This window comes from Pseudopipra pipra, chromosome 6 (assembly GCF_036250125.1).
Source record: "Pseudopipra pipra isolate bDixPip1 chromosome 6, bDixPip1.hap1, whole genome shotgun sequence".
NCBI lineage: Eukaryota > Metazoa > Chordata > Aves > Passeriformes > Pipridae > Pseudopipra > Pseudopipra pipra.
In genome coordinates, this window is record NC_087554.1 from 22,968,550 (window position 1) to 22,985,907 (window position 17,358).

The following is a 17,358-nucleotide window of genomic DNA, read 5'->3' on the forward strand; positions in this document are numbered from 1 at the left end:
GTGCCTAGCTGCAGTGGTGATTAATCATTTAGGCCCTGATCCTGCAAACATGCATGAGTTTAACGTTACTACTATGAGTAATCCCCTTGATTTCAAATTAGATTAGTCACAGTCTTAACACTTGGCACGTGAATAAATGTTTGCAGGGCTAGAGTCCTATTTATGGCCTGATCTTGCAAATTATTACTGTCTAGCACAGTACCTCTGTTCCTGAATACTTTCACCGATTAAAAAAAAAAAGCCTCAAACACTCTCCTGAACTGTGAATGTTGCAGGATTAGATCTGCTGTGTGGTACGTATGCACAGCTCTGCATAGCATAGGTCATGGATAGATATAGCTGTATCTGGCCATGGGTGTGTGCTTTGATGCAAAGCACTTGAAAGCTGATCACCATCAATGTTTTTTTACTGTCCTTTACCACTGGTTCTAAGATTTAGGTCTTCCCTCTCCAGTGTAAACAGAATTTTCCGCCTATTTCTTTTTAAAGAAAGAAAGAGAGATTAAATCAGTTTTGCTAAGTTAGGGTGAAGAAAATAAGGAAGCAAATAAGCAGCTTGCAAATTTAAGTCACCAGTCTAATCAAATTCCTCTGGGCTGCGGTGTCCTTTCTGTGAAATCAACCTGCATTAAAGCGACTGGGTTGCTGTTTGTGAATGTACCATCTCTGCAAATTACCGCTGCTCTGTTGCATTGTGTTTGTATGAATGGGGGTGACATGTGCTTGCCCACAGGTCCACGTGAGAGAGGTGGGGTGAGGAAGGAAGGATATTTTTAAAATGAATCTAGAGGGAGAAAGTGGACGCTGCAGCTTCATAGAATGTGAATGGTATCCTAAAATAACCCCTGTCATCTGCCCACCCACCCACTGCCAAAATCAAGGTGCAGCTCTTTCATTTAAAATTAATTCTTGGCCCCAGAGGGTATCGATAGATCAATATCTTGTGCTTCTGATCTCTTGCAGGCCACCCTTCAATGGCTCATGCAAAGGCTAAAAACAGAAAGATGCAACACAAAAGATACTGCAGTCAGCTCAAGCAAGGGGGATATTTTTAGATCAGAAAAGGGAAAGGAGGGGAGAGGGAGAGAAAAAGGAAAGAGAGGGAGAGAGGCTGGTCTAGGGTTTGCAATCTAATTTGGTCTCCCTCTTCCCCCCTCCTTTTTTTTTTTCTTTCTCTCTTTTTTTATTCCATCGGTGGTATTTTCCATACAATCTGATTTCTGCCCGCTTGGCTGGGGGGGGTGTCGGGCGGGGGGGGGGGGGGGGGTGGGCTGGCACAGCAAAGCCGGGCTGAAGATTCTGGAGTTTTATGGCTCATTCCAGCTAGTGGCTTCTCTCTGCCAGTTGAATTAATTTGATACTATTTTTGAAAGTCAGTGTTTCTAAGGGAGACCTAATGACGCAATGACGTCAATGCAGGTCAATAGCACACACTGGAGGAACTGACTGTGCTACCGGGAGCCAAGGGCTGGGAGCCCGCTCCAACACCCTGGCTCCCGCACATGCTCCCCCGCCGCCTCCCCAGCCATCCCCGCTCCCCCCACGCACCCCGTGGGCTTCCCGCAACCCCCACCTCCCCCCCCGCAAAAAAAAAAATCTCTAAAAAATCTGTGATCAGAGGCAGTGCGGTGAAAAAAAAGCCCCCCCTCACTACCTGTGAAAGGCAGCGTTATTGTGGCGGTGCACGCACTAGGAGGAAGGGGAGGCAGGCAGGGACACGCGTGTGCCCGGCCGGCCGGGACCGCGGGCTATAAATAGCGGCGGGGGCGCGGGGCGGCGGGGGCTGAGCGATTCCGCCCCGCGCACTCGCTCAGGAGGTGCCGGGCTCGGCGGTGCGGGGGTGGTGCGTGGGCGGCGGTGCGGGGGGGGGGGTGGCGGGGGAGGGGAGGAGGGGGCTGCTGCTTCTCCCTGTCTCCAAGTCAGGCTCTGAACACGAACTGGCTTCTTTTTTTTTTCCCCCTTTTTTTTTTTTTCCTTTCTCCTAGAAGAGTGCAGGCACACATTACGCGAAACCCACAGCCTTTCGCGATACACAGCTCGAAACGCTCTAGTTTATTTATATAGCCCCTCCACCCTCAGCTCTTCCCACCCGTCCCCAAATTCCCTAGAAATCCAGCTAAGGCGTGGGGAAGAGGGGAAAGCGGTTTTGGAGGGGAGGGAGTTATTTATTTTTGTTTTGTTTGGGGATTGTTTTGTTTTGTTGGGTTTTTTTTCTTTGCATACAAAAATAAGTGAAGAAGATTTTGCAAGGTAGGTTTCTCTGTGTGTGCGTGCGCGTATGTGTGCGTGCGTGCGTGTGTGTGGTGCTTTCCTTTTGCTTTTTGCAAAGTTTTCTGATTTCAGCTGTTAGATGCTTTTACAAGACATAGACTTTTCTGATTTGTTCTGCTACCTGCCTTTGAAAAGACTGGACAGCGTTGCATTCCCCCTCCTTGCAAAGAGTTCTCTAGACTGTCGTGTTGTGTGTCCTGTGCATTTGATGTTCCTGCAGGAAAGCATGTTAGTTTGCGAGCTCAAACTGCAGACAGGGAGCTATGTATTTGAGACCCCCCCACACTTTTTGCAGAGGCTGCAACTTTCACTTTGTCACATTTTGGGGTGGGGGGAGAAGGAAGGCATCAACTCACTCAGGAAACAAGCTTGCAAATGAAATTTTAATTGCAAAAAGTGTCGAAGTTAGCAATGTTAAAGCTTAGGGAGGATGAAAGGGAGTTGACATTTCTTGCATAGAGAATTTGCTACCACTGGGAATAGACTGAAAGTCCATAGTGAAGGGGGGGGGTAATAGGTAAAATAATAACAAAGCAAATGATAAGGCAAAATACTAATTAAAGTGATGCAGGAAAGTGAGAGGCTGTTACAAGCTCTAACCACCTGTAGAGGGAAATCTTTATACATAGTAATTTCTGATAGCTGATCTATAGAGAAACTAAACAGAATTACATGTTCCAAACTTTGCTGCTCTGCAATGTGTGAACCAAGATGCCAAAATGCTCGGTTAATTCTCGGGGGTTTGCAAACTGCAGATACTGTTAGCTCAGGAGAAATGAGGATTTCTTGGTCTCCACCTTGGCTGCAGCCATCTGTGGTGCACGTCCTGGTTTCCTTTACTGCTGCTGCACTCAGTGTTGGTTATCAACAGATGTCTTGCCTCAGAAGAGCAGGTTTGATTTATTGGTAATTTCAAGCAGGTTTCTTAATCAAAAAAAGTTGAATGGTCCTCACTGTCTGAGGGGAAGGTTTCCAAAGTAGCTGTGAGGACCAACTACTTCAACCAGTGGAAAGCCTTTTTCCCTTCAGAGAACCCTGCTCAATTTCTGTGTAACTAAAAGTAATAACTAATACCATGTGACAACTGACACAGTACAGAGTGTGAGTTATGTACCACACCTTGTGTAGTGCCTTTTCTTCTGAGGAATCTCAGGGCACTCAGTGGAGCAGTGGAGCAACCTGACCTCAGAGGGGACAAAACAGGCAACTGCAGGATGACAGCCAACTGCCTCAGAAGGTGGCACTGGAAGTCAGAGACATGGCAGTTGATGCAGAAAATCAAAAGTGATGTGGTTTTGAGGCAGCTTTTCACTTCTCGCTTGCTCATAGAGTATTTTCGCCCTCTGCCATGAAAGGCAGATTTGTCTGGAACATGCTGGGGGTTACAAAGTGCTCACGTCTTAATCATAGAATGGTTTGGGTTGGAAGGGACCTTAAAGACCATCTAGTTCCAACCACCCTGCTATGGGCAGGGACACCATCTACTAGACCAGATTGCTTAAGAACATATCCAGTGTGGCCTTGAACATATCCAACACTTAATTATCCTACCTACTACACCATTGGTCCATCTCCCTTGCAGAAATATGGAGATCTTGAGTTCATTTGGCCTTGAATCACCTCTACAGCCACCTGTTCAACCCTCATCTCTCATTCGCCTGTCCAACTGAGAAAACATGGAGATCTCCTGTGTTTTATGCTGGTGAATCTTGATGCAGACGTCATTGGGGTCATCTGATTAGTGAGACTGCAGGGGGTGAAACACCATGGGGCAGTGCTACTCACTTGAACATTACAACAGCTGGAGTCCATCCCTTCAGAGTGCTGTTTTGAGGTTTCTGAGGTTTGTGCTTCATCTCTTTTCTTTTCTCTGCTCCTCACCCCAACACCCAAATTGTTGACTGATCAGGATATCTGAATGTTTTGAAATGCCACCAGGTTTAAACAGCTTCAGGAGCTCCTCGCTTGCCACTTCAAGAAAGCAATCTGTGACGGGATGACTCTTGGTAATGAGTTTTCATTAACTCCTTTCACTTCCCCTTCTCTGGGAGCTTCTGAGGTCCTGCACATGGTCTTCTCAGTACAAACTCTCTTTAACCCAGATATTCTCGCATCCACTTCACCTATGAGTCACTGCACTTTCTAGCCTACAATTACATTTGCATAGCTTGTGCAATAGAGGGAATTCTCCAGCTCGAACACTGCTCATCTACCTTGTTGCAGCTTTCCAGATGCTGTGTCTTTTCATGTCAGATTTAGAAGGATTCCCTGTGTTGAAAGAGCTAACCACTCCCCCTTTTTCTGCCCTTTCTCTCTACTACCATCTCCTCCTAGTCCAACAATGAACAGGACTGCATCAACACAGAGTCTTGCCCTGAAAGTGCTTATCTTGCTTTAGATGCTTGTGCTGAAGGATATTCCCTATTAAGACTCCTCCTGCTTTGTATATTCTTCTGCTACTCTTGATTTTCTAGTGCTAAGCATCCTGTGATGCAACTTACCTCAAGGAGGCTGCATAAGCTAATTCTGAAGTGGTTTTATTCAAGATGGTGGTAGTTTATGTCACCATGCAGCATATTAAATGTCAGGTGGACAGCCATACAGAGGAAAATCCTGTATTTCTTCTCACTGTACTTCTCCAGATTGTCTTGCCAATAATTACATAGTACTACTAGAGACCTAGATACAGTCTTCATCACAGTAAATGGCAATGAAAGTAGCTCTTTCTCATGAAAAACCTTCAGAGAGGCAACCACACACCACCTCATAAACTCCAGGTATAAGAAGTAAAACTCTTTCTTCTACTAAACTATGTACGTAGTATAAGGACTGGACAAAAAGTCAATGCTGGTGAGGTAGAGCAAAACAGTTTATTGCTTGGACTCACATTTAGTTCATAGGAAAATGAGGAAAAGGCCACAAGTCCACAAACTATCTGGCAGAAGAATTGCTGTCTCTCAATTTCATTGCAGACCTCTCTGAAAGGCACTCCAAAATTCATTGACACCCATGTGCAGTCTCACTGCCAGGTTAGTTCACCTCCACTTTCTCAGTTGAAAACCTAGTATCAAGCCAAGGTGAGTGGCTTCACTCTTTCACATACTCATTGGAGTATTTTTGATATTCCATGGCATATTTCCCCTCAAAACACCAGGATCACAAATAAGATTGAAAGATTGTCTCAGCCCTGATATTTGCAATGCATTCTTGCAAATTCTTCTTGTATAGTAGCTTCAGTTTCTCCTGCTTTTCAACCTTAGGCACGAGCTTCCCATTGACTCCCACTGTGAGTGTGAGGCCATGCACCTTGCTCTGGCTGCTTGTCACTTTACGCTCCTCTTTGCACTACCCAAGATCTCTTTCCTATCAATTCGTCACTTGCTGCGATCTTACCAAAATTATTTACACAATATTATTTATATTATAAATAATATAATATTTCTATAAATTATATCATTTATAATATAGCAATATTTCTGCAAAAGATAGCTATTCCAAAATAAAAAACCGTGCTGGGGCACAAGTAATTTTCCTCTGTTTTTCATAGGACTCTCTTCTGTGCCCTTCCATTTGAATTGTAACCTCATGGGGCAGTTACTGATGTTGTTCATTCTCTGGTACAGTACCCACCAGGTCATGCATAGGTAGTAGGTAACAATTACATTGCCTGTCATTATTTTTCTTTTTTCTCCCCCCTAAATAAGGATCCAACTTTATTTTAATGCCCCAACCTATGTTTTCAAGTGTTGGCTCCTGGCTAGAATGTTCCTTTTGGTTACTTTTTGATTCTTTGTTTGCACAGCATCCCATAGGATGGGAGCTTAATCTGAGATTGCCAACACATGATAATGAGGCTCACTTTTGAAAGTTTAACTTGTGACATGTTGCTAATGTAAGGATCAGTCAACTGATACAATATTAATGAAAAAAAAAAACCAAACAGATTTCTAAATTTAGCTAAATACTCATTGTCAATTTTGAACAACAATTCAGGATAGCTTTTATATGCAAACCTTGAACTACCCAGAAAATCATTACATGAAATGTAATTCAGACTTTGTATCTCTGTTCATATAGTCCTGCAATAATTGCAATTACTGCAAAAGCAGCACAAAACAATGATCTGTGAGGGATTTGAAGAAGCATATGGGTTTCATCCCCTGGCTCCATGGCAGGCATTTATAGCAATATGATGATAGCCTGCGTTTCTCTGTTGCTCATCTGTGGATCTCCAGATATTCTACTAATATTCTGTAAGTTATGTATGGTACTTCTCCATCCAGTTCACATTGTGAGCTGGGTAAGTATTAATACGAATGTCCTGTCATTAAAAGAATGTACATGTAGCCACAACAAGGACCAGGGACACAGCTGCTACCCATCCTCTGTTTTGGAGGGCCCACTGATGAGGGAACAAAATGGAGAAAACCGCTATGGTTCCTCTGTACATGTTTCGCTATATATTGGCTGATGGTGGTGGTGTGATTAGATGTATGCACTGCAGCAGTGTTTCTGAGGACTTTCTAAATGGTCTATACCCTTCCAAATATTGAAGTGTGTCCTTCTTCCTGTGAATTTCATGGCATGCCTTGTCTTCTCAGTGACAGCTGTTGGTCCAGTAGCTGTCACAGTTTCCCCTAGGGGAACCAAAGCATGTCTTAACAGTAAAAATTTGTAGATGTTTCCACTCCTATGCCCAGTCACATGAATTACCTCCTCCCGATTCATGACCAAATAACATCATGTACTAATAGTCATTTATTTGGCAAAGTAAAAGAATATGAAGTATCACATGTTTCTGCAATTCAGCATCTGGGAAAGTAAAAGCCATTGGTGCTTGCCCAGCTGGTCCTCAGGGACTTCCACGAGTTTTGTACACACTGATGGTTTGCCAGTCACAGTAAGGAAACCAGTGGCTTACTTTGTAAGCTGTGCATAGAAAAGACAGCTTGGATCCAAGCAGAAACAGCTTGGATCTTGGTGCCATTTATAGGGTTGAACTTGCTATTAGCATACAGTGCATAAATGTTAACTGGTGATAAAAATAGGTGTTTAGACAAAAAATCATATGTGATCTAGATCTTTTATCCATTCATGTTTTAATTTTCTTTCACATTATTGGAAACTGCTACGTTTCTGCTTTACTGAACATGGGTTTCTGGAATTTCAGACTTTAGATAAAAGAGATATTTGGGCTTTTAGTAGGAATTCCAGAACTACTGAATGGTGTGAATTTGGACCTCAAAAGGTAAGTAGAGAACTGACTGATGAAATCTCTATCCTGTCCTTGTTTGAATATGCATTACATTTTCTAGCTGAGTAACACTTCTATGTTGTAATTTTTGATAGCCAGATTGAACTACATTCTAAGGAAGAACAAATCAGAGGCAACAAATTAGGAAAGGACAGTGTTACAGCAGCATCAGAGGCCAGGATAAGAGCTCACAAGGCCATGTCTTCATAACCCTAGACATCTCACCTTTTCTTCCACCTCACCATCTGTGAAATGTAGCTAAATGAATGTATTTTCTTTTTCCCACTCCACTGTCTTCTGCCCTGAGAGAATCTGATTTTTTTTTCTTTAATTATATCCTTTGGCTTCATGTTTTATCTCAGTAAATAAATTCTTCCTAAATTACTTAAAAATCACCCCACTCCATATCCCATTCTCTCCCACTGACTATAATACTGGCTAGCTTGAGGTAAAGACTGACACAGATTTTTAGCATTTCTTCATCACTGCCTTCTCTTATTTTCTATGAGTACAAGTTCCTGTATAATTTACCTTGAGGTGTTTTTTTATGCTTTTGTTCTTGCTTATAACTCTTTCTTTAAGGTATTTACCAGATATGTATGCACATTATGTTAAAGGTCATGGGTCTTATTCATTAAAAGTTCCATTTTAAAGGCTAATGAAAATCAAATCTTAGTGTAAAGGCTCATCAAATTCGTAGCAGGATTCCTCAAAGGTTGTGCTTCTTGTATCTGAAGTATGATGCCTATTCACTGTATTTCTTCCATAGGTTCAACTTTCATTAAGAAGTGGTATGATTTTCTTTTGATATCATCCTCAGTATTGAGACCTTAGTATTCTTTTCCACCAGCTTCATTATGCTAATGCTTCTCTTCTTTTCATCCCTGTTACACAGAAGTATGTCTCTAGGGCCTGGTTTTGCAGCCATTGGAGGAAAATCCAGTTTGTATCCCTTTACATGTTATAGCAGCAATATATATCTCTAATGTAAACAGAAAAGCTAATGAAAACAAAGCAACCCAGGTATAGTGGCATTTCAACCCAAAACTGTTCAAAGTGTTTATTAATGCAATTTGTGTGATGATACTACCATGAGTTGTCTATTTTATTGGTGTCCTAGTATATGCATCCAGGTTCTCATAAAATTCCGTAAATTGAAGTCTTAATAAGTCCTTGATCTTCTGACAAAGGTGAGATTTTCTTTATTAACGTACTGCAGTTTCTCATTCTGATGTTGGAAGTAAAACATTCTTTTCCTCTTTGTGCTTCCTTGCATGCTCTGATCTCTGATTATTTATAATATAACAATATTATAAAGTCTTCTTACTGATTACTTTTATTCATTATCTCAGTGCTATAGATACCTTCAAGAACATCCTGGTTAGGTAAGTGGGTATTGTCTTCTCTTCATTTTATGGGTAGATATACCAAGTATAAAGCGATGGGCACTCCACCTGAAATCAGAGGAGAACCTCAAAATTTTTCAAGGAAAAAGCCTTTCCATGAGAAATTTCAGATCAACACTTGTTGTAGCAATTTTGTAATTAGAAGGAAATATCTAGATCCTAATCCTCAGCTTTAACTAGCAATTACTCTTCTTCAGATCCTTTCACTAGCTTATACTCTCTCACCTATAATAACCAGCAGATTGTTGAATAGATATTGCTTTAATTTATTTCCATTTCAATATGACTGTGCTTTCCTCTGGATTCTATATTTTCCTGTAACATGAATTAACTGGTATAAGTTATTGATTGACCTGATACAAGGTGAATTTTATTCAAAAAGATGAGGGGGTTTTGTGAGTTCCTAGTATATCTTGGTGATGCTTCACTCTGCTTCTGGTTATCTTCTGTTCTCCTGTCCTGTTTGGAACATATCAAGTGTCATTCAGCTTCTTGAGTGAACGAGGCCAAGAATAGAATCAAACTGTTTGTGGAAGTAAGACTTGGTTAGAAGAGTATTTTATAGCAATTATATTAATGAATGGCTCACAGGTCAGCTGAACTCCAAAGCTCTGAGGAGGTAACTCTCAAACTACAGCAGACCCAAAATGAGAAAGAGATGGTGCCTTGAACTTGCTGGAAGGGAAATTTCCAAGGGAGAGGACAGTTCCACATATATGGATCATACATGTTACAGCAGCCCTTTTGGCGTCTTCTGTAGCTGTAGGTGATGCTGACGGGGACTCCACTGCTTCAGTCAGTATTGGGTATCACTTTTCAGTGGAGGAAAAAATATAGGATCTGTTGCTTTCATTAAGACTTCATTGGTAGGAAAGCTTAACTGTTTGGAAACAAGGAGATGGCTGATAAATTTATCTTCTACGTTGATATTTTAGGGTTTTTTTGGTGCTTCTAATGATCAGGAGAAGTGGAAACTGCTTTTTGGTACATGATCAACTGCCAAACATACTTTTCAGTTTGGATGGTTTCCATTTCTTTTTTTTTTTTTTTTAAGCCAGAAGTTCTCTGGGCACTGGACTTCACTTTGACCAAGCCTTTACCAGCAGACAGGCAAGATAGGAGGTGGTTCTGCTGAGGTGGAGATGATGTATTGAGCTTGAGAATCAGGGGACACCAAAGAGAAAGGCAGGCTGGTTTTGTGGAATTGAAGCTGAAAGATGGTACTACAGCTTCCAGAAGAAAATGTTAAACCCTTTGGTAGAAAGATCTAGTTCTTTCACTAAGTTTAGAGGTCTTAGGGGAAAAGAAACCACACAACACAAAAAAACCCAAACAAACCACAAAACAAAATAAAAAATCCCACATGTGACTGCAAGGAGCTGCTCAGGATGGGAAGCAGGGAGGGAATTCCAGGCATCTTTGTGGCTGGTGAGGGTCTCAGGCCCAGGAGCTGCAAGGCTTGCCAGCATGCCTGCTCCTGACCTGTCACAGAGATCATCTGTTGTGCACAACCAGGCTGATACCTTTTCTTTGCAATAGAGAAAAAGTAAAGCTAAACAGCTTTCCTCTGTTCACATTCACAGAGGAGAACTACAGAGAAATGCAAAGCATTTGGTGTATGTCTGGGAGGGAAGAGAGTAGATGACCATCCCTTCCTTCCACAGTGGACTGTGGGTTATCTGAAAGCTCTCAGGTCTGAGTGACAGAAGATAGTTTAGGTGTGCACACCTCCATCCTTGAACTCCCGTGTCACCTAATGATTTTAGTAATACAGGATGAGCTTCATTGCAGTTCCTCAAAGAAGGTATGTTGTGTGACTGGCTCTTCGTCTGGGTCTTTAGGTGCTTTGACCTGTCCTTGGTATGAGGTCTTTCCCCACTGTGGTATTTCTCCACATCCTTCTAGTGTCTGGGCTGCTACTGCTGTAAAGGCCAGCTTTCCAGTTGTATATGGTGAAAAAATGATTTAGGCTGGGTTTTCATTCTAGGTCTGAAGCACAACATCTTTCCCAGTCCTGGGAAGATGGATTTGTGGCTGGTGTGCCAGAGATATGCGAATGAAAATGGATCTGCCCACTTCTACCAAAGTGTGTGTGTGTAGTCCTTTTAAAATGCCTAATCTATTTCCCCAAGCCTGACAGTGCTTATGATGTGATCTCATAAAGGTGTGTGATGTCCCCCTCCCTGAGTCCTGTTCTATCAGTACCAGTAGTTGGCAACACCGTTGTCTGGCTAAGAGACAGAGGAGGAGACAGCCTTACCTCATTGATTGCAGTTTATTGACATTAGGAAATTCATTGTCTGCAAAAGAAGTTGGTAATAATTAAGTGAGTTAATAAATAAGGAATGTGTGTGTACAGATTAGACAGTAAATAACTTACTGTCTTCTTGATTGCCCCAGAATTTTGCTTCTCTCTTCATCCAAGGTGTGAAAAGGGATGATGGTGGGCAGAGCATGGTAGGGTATTCTTACCTGGGCAAGACAGTCCCCTAAGCCTGGGCTTTCCCTCGGGTGCTGGCATGTGTGTTTGAGTCTGTCCCCGGGGGTGGGGAGGTTGTTTAATGCTTTTAGTGCCATTTTCCAACAAATGAGAGATGTGTTTAAAAATAGCAACAGCCCTTTATGCTTGACTTTTTTTAGTCATTTTAAGAAAGAGCTGCATCCCTTTGGCTGGGAGACGGGAAGACGACCATGATCTTCAAGGTCCTCATTAGCTCCTCTGGGACTGTGGAAGGGTTCCTGGTGCCCTCCCCTTCCCTGGCTGCAGATGTTAATTGACCCCTCTTCGCACACTTGGTGGCAAGAGAGGTCGTTTCAGAGATGTGTTTTGCTTAATGGGAGCAGGGAAAGGTGTGGTGCCTAAAGGGAATACCTCTCTTGGCCAGATAAACCCCGCAATTGTCAGCAAGACAATTCTCTTTTGTCTGGCTGCTATTGATGCCTGGGTTTGGGGCAGGGGGCTCGGGGGGTGCGAGTGTGTGTCTGTGTGTGCCACACTGCAAGCTCAGGTTTAGCCATCTGCGTACAGACTATAGCAGTATTATAATTTTTAATTGCAATTTCATTTGATATTCTCTCCCTTTCCCCCACCCTTTTCCCTTTCTCTGTATAATCTGGATCATTGCTCTCTGTAGCTGATTCCGTGGGAGACCAAGCAGAGTGCGTGGGTGCAGAATATAGAAAGCCAGAGCCATAGAATCTGTTATTTGCGTCATTCTAGGAGACGGGGCTGTTTGCCTGACAAATATACAGAATTAATCCTGGTTTTATCAATATCTGTCTTTTGCTACAGTAGCCAAATACAAGTGTAAGGTGGTAGGGGGACTTGCTGCTGCTGTTGTTGGTCTCTTGTGGGGAGGGGGAGTGCGGGGGGGGTGACAGGGGAAAAGAGGAGGTAAGGATGCTAAAATATATTCAGCTCCCCCCGTGCTGTTTGCCTTACAAATATTCAGAAAACAGACTTATGTTTCCAAATTGCTTTTTGTTAAAATTGGTAACCACGAGAAGGGAGATGGGGGGCGGGGGGGGGGCGGGGCGGGGGGTAATGTTCTTGCAAGGTCTGGCTATGCAGATTGCTCTCCCTGCCTGTGCTTCTGCATGGGATATGTGTGTGTTTTTTAAGAAATATCTCCCTGTCCCCAGCGCATATTCCCTCCTCCCCACCCCCCACCCCAAACACACATATGAACACCCCTCAGGATTTTTGTGCAACTGTACAGAGCGCTGCACTACACAAAATATGGGGCTTGCTAATTAACTCTTTTCCTCGAATTGAAGTGCCTTACTGCAAGCACAAAGCTCCAAGCACAGACATCTTTTATGATGAACTAGAGCCTCTGAAGAGGAGAATCTGAACGTGACGTCAATAGCTGATAACTGACGCAGCCTTGCAAAGGAGTCTCAGGCTGGCTCCTTGCAGCCTGCAAGCCCTAATGATTCTATTTTTTCCCCAGTCCCCCCTCGTAGTGAATTACTAGAACGCAAACACACACACCCCTTTTTTTCATATATGTATTTATAGATCCTTTATTCTCCAAACAAAGGATTTTTTAAGGGGGGGAAAGGCACTGGGTGGGGAGGAGAGAATTTTATAAAAAAACCCCTTTCTTCGTGCTGGGTGCAATTCAGTACATGAAGCCACCTCTATCTCTCGGCAAAGCAAACATCCCTGCCTGAAATCCACATTTGTGCATGATGGCAAACTGGTGCATGGTGGTTGTGTTTTTTCCAAAGCCCACTTTATAAAGACTCCGGAGGAAGGCAGACACAATAATGATTGCAAGGCAACAGGCAGAGAGGCACAGAGACAGACTCAATACAACTGTGGATTAGGGGGTTGTGCAATAGGACAGCATGGAAGGCGGTCAGTTTGGGTCGTTTGGTGTGGATTTTGTTTGTTTGTTTTTGTTGTGTGGTGTTTTTTTTTCCTCTGCAATGATACACCTAAAGCAAATGTGGATGGTGTTGCAGAAAGAAGCTAGGGTAGGGGGGTGCGTGGTTGGGGGTTGTTGTGTTGTAGGGGGGCAGACTTAATGCACATTTAATGTTTTGGATGTAGCGTTCCAGCGAAATGCCTTTGTGTGTAGATTTTTTTCCCCAGTACCTGCTAAAAATAGCATCAGGGTTTTGATCGCGTTCCAGAAATAGACAGAGGGTTGCACTTGTATAAAAAGCGAGCGCGGGTGGAAGAAAACCTGGACATCACCGCAGTATTTTTTTTCCAACTCCTGTCTGGAAATTAATTGTTGGATTCCCCCCCTCCCTTTCCTCGCCCCCTCCCCCCTCCCTCCCCTAACCGAGGAGTTCCCGTTTGGGTAAGTAGTGATCTTTCCTGTGCATGGTGCAGAGAGTGGCTGTGAGTCTTGTCTTTATTTTATGCATGCCTGGATTCATTTTTTCCTTCCTTTCTACTTTTCCTCTAAAGCGATAGGGGTATACTCCTCTACATAATGAATTTGGTGCATGCCCGGAGCCCAGACACGGGGAATTCTTGCAGAAAGGGGAATCACCCTGTCGGTAAATCTCTGAATCAATAGCGAGCTGCAACTCTCTCTCTCTCTCTGTCGGCGCTGTTGAGCCCCTCTCCCCGCCCGCCCCCCCCTCTATTTTCGCCTTCCAAGGGGGGAGAGGCAGGGGCCGGCGGCGGGGTCGGGGGCGCGGGCCGGGCGCTCCCCGCAGGGCGGCCTCCCGGAGCTGTCCGCGCCCCGGTGCTGAACCCGCCGCCGCGGGCGGGGGTCGGTGCCGGCCCCGCTGCCGCCGGGCGGGGGCCGCGCAGCGCCGCCGGCAGCGCCGCTCCCGCGAAGGCTTCCCCGCCGCCGCTCCTCCGCCCGGCGCCGCCTGCCCTTCCCGCCCGTGTGTTTGAAAGAGCCTCTACCTGATGATGGTGCTCCGCAAAATAAGAGGCTATAGGTTGCTTTATTTGGACTCACCCCTTCTCCTCCCACCTCGTTTTTCCCCCCTAAGTGCTCACACTTTCTGCTGATCGTGTGTGTGCGAGCGTCTGTTTTTATTATTGCCCGTCCTTCGCGTCCTTAGTCATATCCTCACCAGAGGAGTTGGTGGAATGACTGAATTAGAGGCGAAGTAGTGGGGGATTGTTGTGGTGTGTACGGAGTAGCTGTGTAGGGTTACCTCGGTGCTGCAACAACCCGTCATCCCCTCACCGCTTCTGGGAGCCGGGGAAGTTCTCGCTAGGCTACGAGCATGCAGGTTCGCAGGCATTCCGGCTAGCAAAGACATGTCATCAGATTGCATTAAAAGAGACACGGAAACACCGTCCGGCACTCACATGCACCATCGCGTTATCCCGGACAACGGTATCCCCTCCGAAACCGCCGTGGAAGGGGGCTTAGCTGCAGCCTCAGACCTGCAAAGGGTGGAAAACGCACGAGGCAGACAATAGATAAGGAAGCAGCTTCCCCCGGAGCACGTTTAGCCATAGCCTCTCAGTAAAAGCAAGCTTAGAAAATGGTGCACCTACCACACAAAGCCCAGCAACAATTGCGGATCCTGCAGACAATGGCATGATGCAGCCATGAACATCGGTATAGCACAGCACACTGGGCTGGGGTGAGAGCACCTCCTGGCCAAGACTGCATGCAATGGCTCTAATCTAGGCATACAAAAGACATCATTTCTTGCAATTAATCAAATACCAGAGCCTGAATTCACAGCACGGCACTCCACCCACGGCTCCCCTTAATGTCTAAACCGTCCCTTCCCCGAGCTTGCGTGGTCGTATTTACAAGCAGACCCAATATCTATTTTGTTTGTTTGGTTTTTTAAAGAAAAAAAAAAACCCTTACAACACGTGTAGCCAATCATTGCAACTCTTAATATATCTCTACAAAACAGGCATTAGAAACAAGAAATGCCCTCCTTCCTCGCCCCCTCCCTCGCCTTCCCAGTCCTCCCCTCCTAGATCGTTGCCTCACTTGACACAATGCATAAGATTACCCTTAACTGGATCCTATTAAATAATTCAATGGTGGCGGTGTAATTTTGGTTGGAAACTGCACGGATTTCCAAGTCGTGACTGTAAAAGTGAGTAATGTGCTCTGGCTGCGTCATGGCTCCAGTCACAGATGGTTCCAAACTGAGGAGAAATCGTGACTTCGACTTGAGACGTCCCCTCTCCATGAAAAGACCATCCAATCACAGCGGCGTCGGGGGGCAGCCGGACTCCGCGGAGCTCGCTTTCTCCTTGCTCTCCCGTCCGTGTGTGTGCGTGTGTGTGCCCGTGTGTGTGTCCGTGTGCCCGTGCCTGCGCGCGTGTGTGTATAAAATCCTCAACAAGTTGCAGAAGGGGTAGGGAGAGGAGGGGTTAATCCCGGGGAATCTTCTGCACCTAGTGAGATCGTGACCCTCCCACACAGTACAGTAACTTATATACACACCTGGAGGAAGGGACGCTTTGCTTTTGGGCTTTCCAAAAAAAAAAAAAACAACACCAAAAAACACCAAAACACTGTTGGTGATGGTTGCACCCTGCGCGGGACTCCCCGGAGCGGCCAGGGACGCGCCCCGCCAGGTAAGTGCTGGGGGTTTTCAAACTTCTGCCTGCGCTGCCCCGGCTGCACTGTCCGTCCTGCCGCGCTCCGCTCCTCTCGGCCGCGCCGCTGCCGCTGGGCTCGCCGGGGGCTCGGGGCGTCGTTCCACCCGGCGGGCGGGAGCGTCGGGAAGGAGCCGCTGCCGTGCGGGATGGGACGCGCGCGGGGGCGTCACGCGTGGGTTTCCCGCGCCTCTCGCGCGGGACCCTTTGCCGCCGCGGGGCAGTGGTGGACCTGCAAGTTCTGGAGTTTGGGCCGGGACGCGAGTCCTCTCGGTCCCACGCGAGCATCTGCCCCAACTCGTACGGGATCCCGGCGGGCGGGCGGGCCTCGACGCGGACGTGTGTTTGCCTTCCTCCCGTTGCCGCCGGGCACTGGCGGGGCCTCTGGTTCCCCGCGGGCTTTCAGGAGAAGACCTCTGGAGTTCACTGACATGTCCTGGAAACTTTTAGCAAGCGGGTGTCCTCGCCGGGGGCGGTTATGGGTGGCTCAGCGCTCAGGACGGAACTAAGGAGCGGAGGGGAGGGGACGTCCCGCGTCCCCCGCCGTCCACGACAGGGTCGCCCCTCGGGTCTGACTGGCTCCCCGCGCTGAGGCGGGGGAGATAGGGAAGAAGGCAGCGGCAGGTCCCCCCTGTCCCCAGCTGCCCGCCGCGAGGTGGCGGGCGGCCCGGGGCGCCCCCGCCGAGGGGAGCAGCCGCTCTGCGCCCGGGGCCCCCCGCGGCGGGGCTGATCCTTAGCTTAACGGCGCCCCTTTGGCAGAGGATTCCCGGAGAGGGGCTTGGGGAGCGGCAGAGGCGAGAAGGGGTCTGGGCTGGCCCGGTCGCGCTGTCGGACGTGCTCTTGTCGTGGATTTGGTGACTAATTGAACATAGACAGGGCTTTTTTCCCCTCTTTTTTCTTTTTTTCCCTTCCTCCTTCCATCCATCCATCCATCCATCCTTCCCTCCCGCTCTCCTCTCCTCTCCCCCTTTCGGGAGGAAAAAAAAAAAAAAAAAAAAAAAAAAAAAAAAAAAAAAAAAAAAAAGCCGAGCGAGGCAGTGTGAGGCGCCCGCTGATTGGTGGGTGACGATTTTAGCCCGCACCAATGAGCGGCCCTCCTGCTCTCTATTTATTTAGCGCTCAGGGGGGAGAGTTTTCTCTTTACGCAGCGCCCGTGCCCAGCGCCGGAGCCTCCGCGCGGAGCGGGGCCGCGGACACGCCGCGCTCCCCACGCTCCCGCGGCCCCACCGCCGGCCCCGGCCCCGCCGCGGGGGGGTGCGGGGTGATGGGACACCCCCCTTCCCCCTCGCCGCCGCCTCTCCCGGCGGGGTCCTGGGTTTCGGAACGGGACTTGGCGGGGATGGGGGTGGGGACCCGGCGTGGCGGGGGATGGCGGA

The 17,358-nt window shown here is 46.6% G+C and overlaps 1 long non-coding RNA gene across 1 annotated transcript; it reads right to left on the minus strand.

Moving 5' to 3' along the window:
• Positions 1–14,416: 14,416 nt before the first annotated feature.
• LOC135415708 (uncharacterized) lies at positions 14,417–15,016 on the minus strand. The gene is made up of 2 exons (XR_010431248.1): positions 14,912–15,016; positions 14,417–14,797 (listed from the first exon to the last, which is right to left on the minus strand). It is a non-coding gene; the product is annotated as an uncharacterized LOC135415708 (long non-coding RNA).
• Between the last annotated feature and the right edge of the window lie 2,342 nt (positions 15,017–17,358).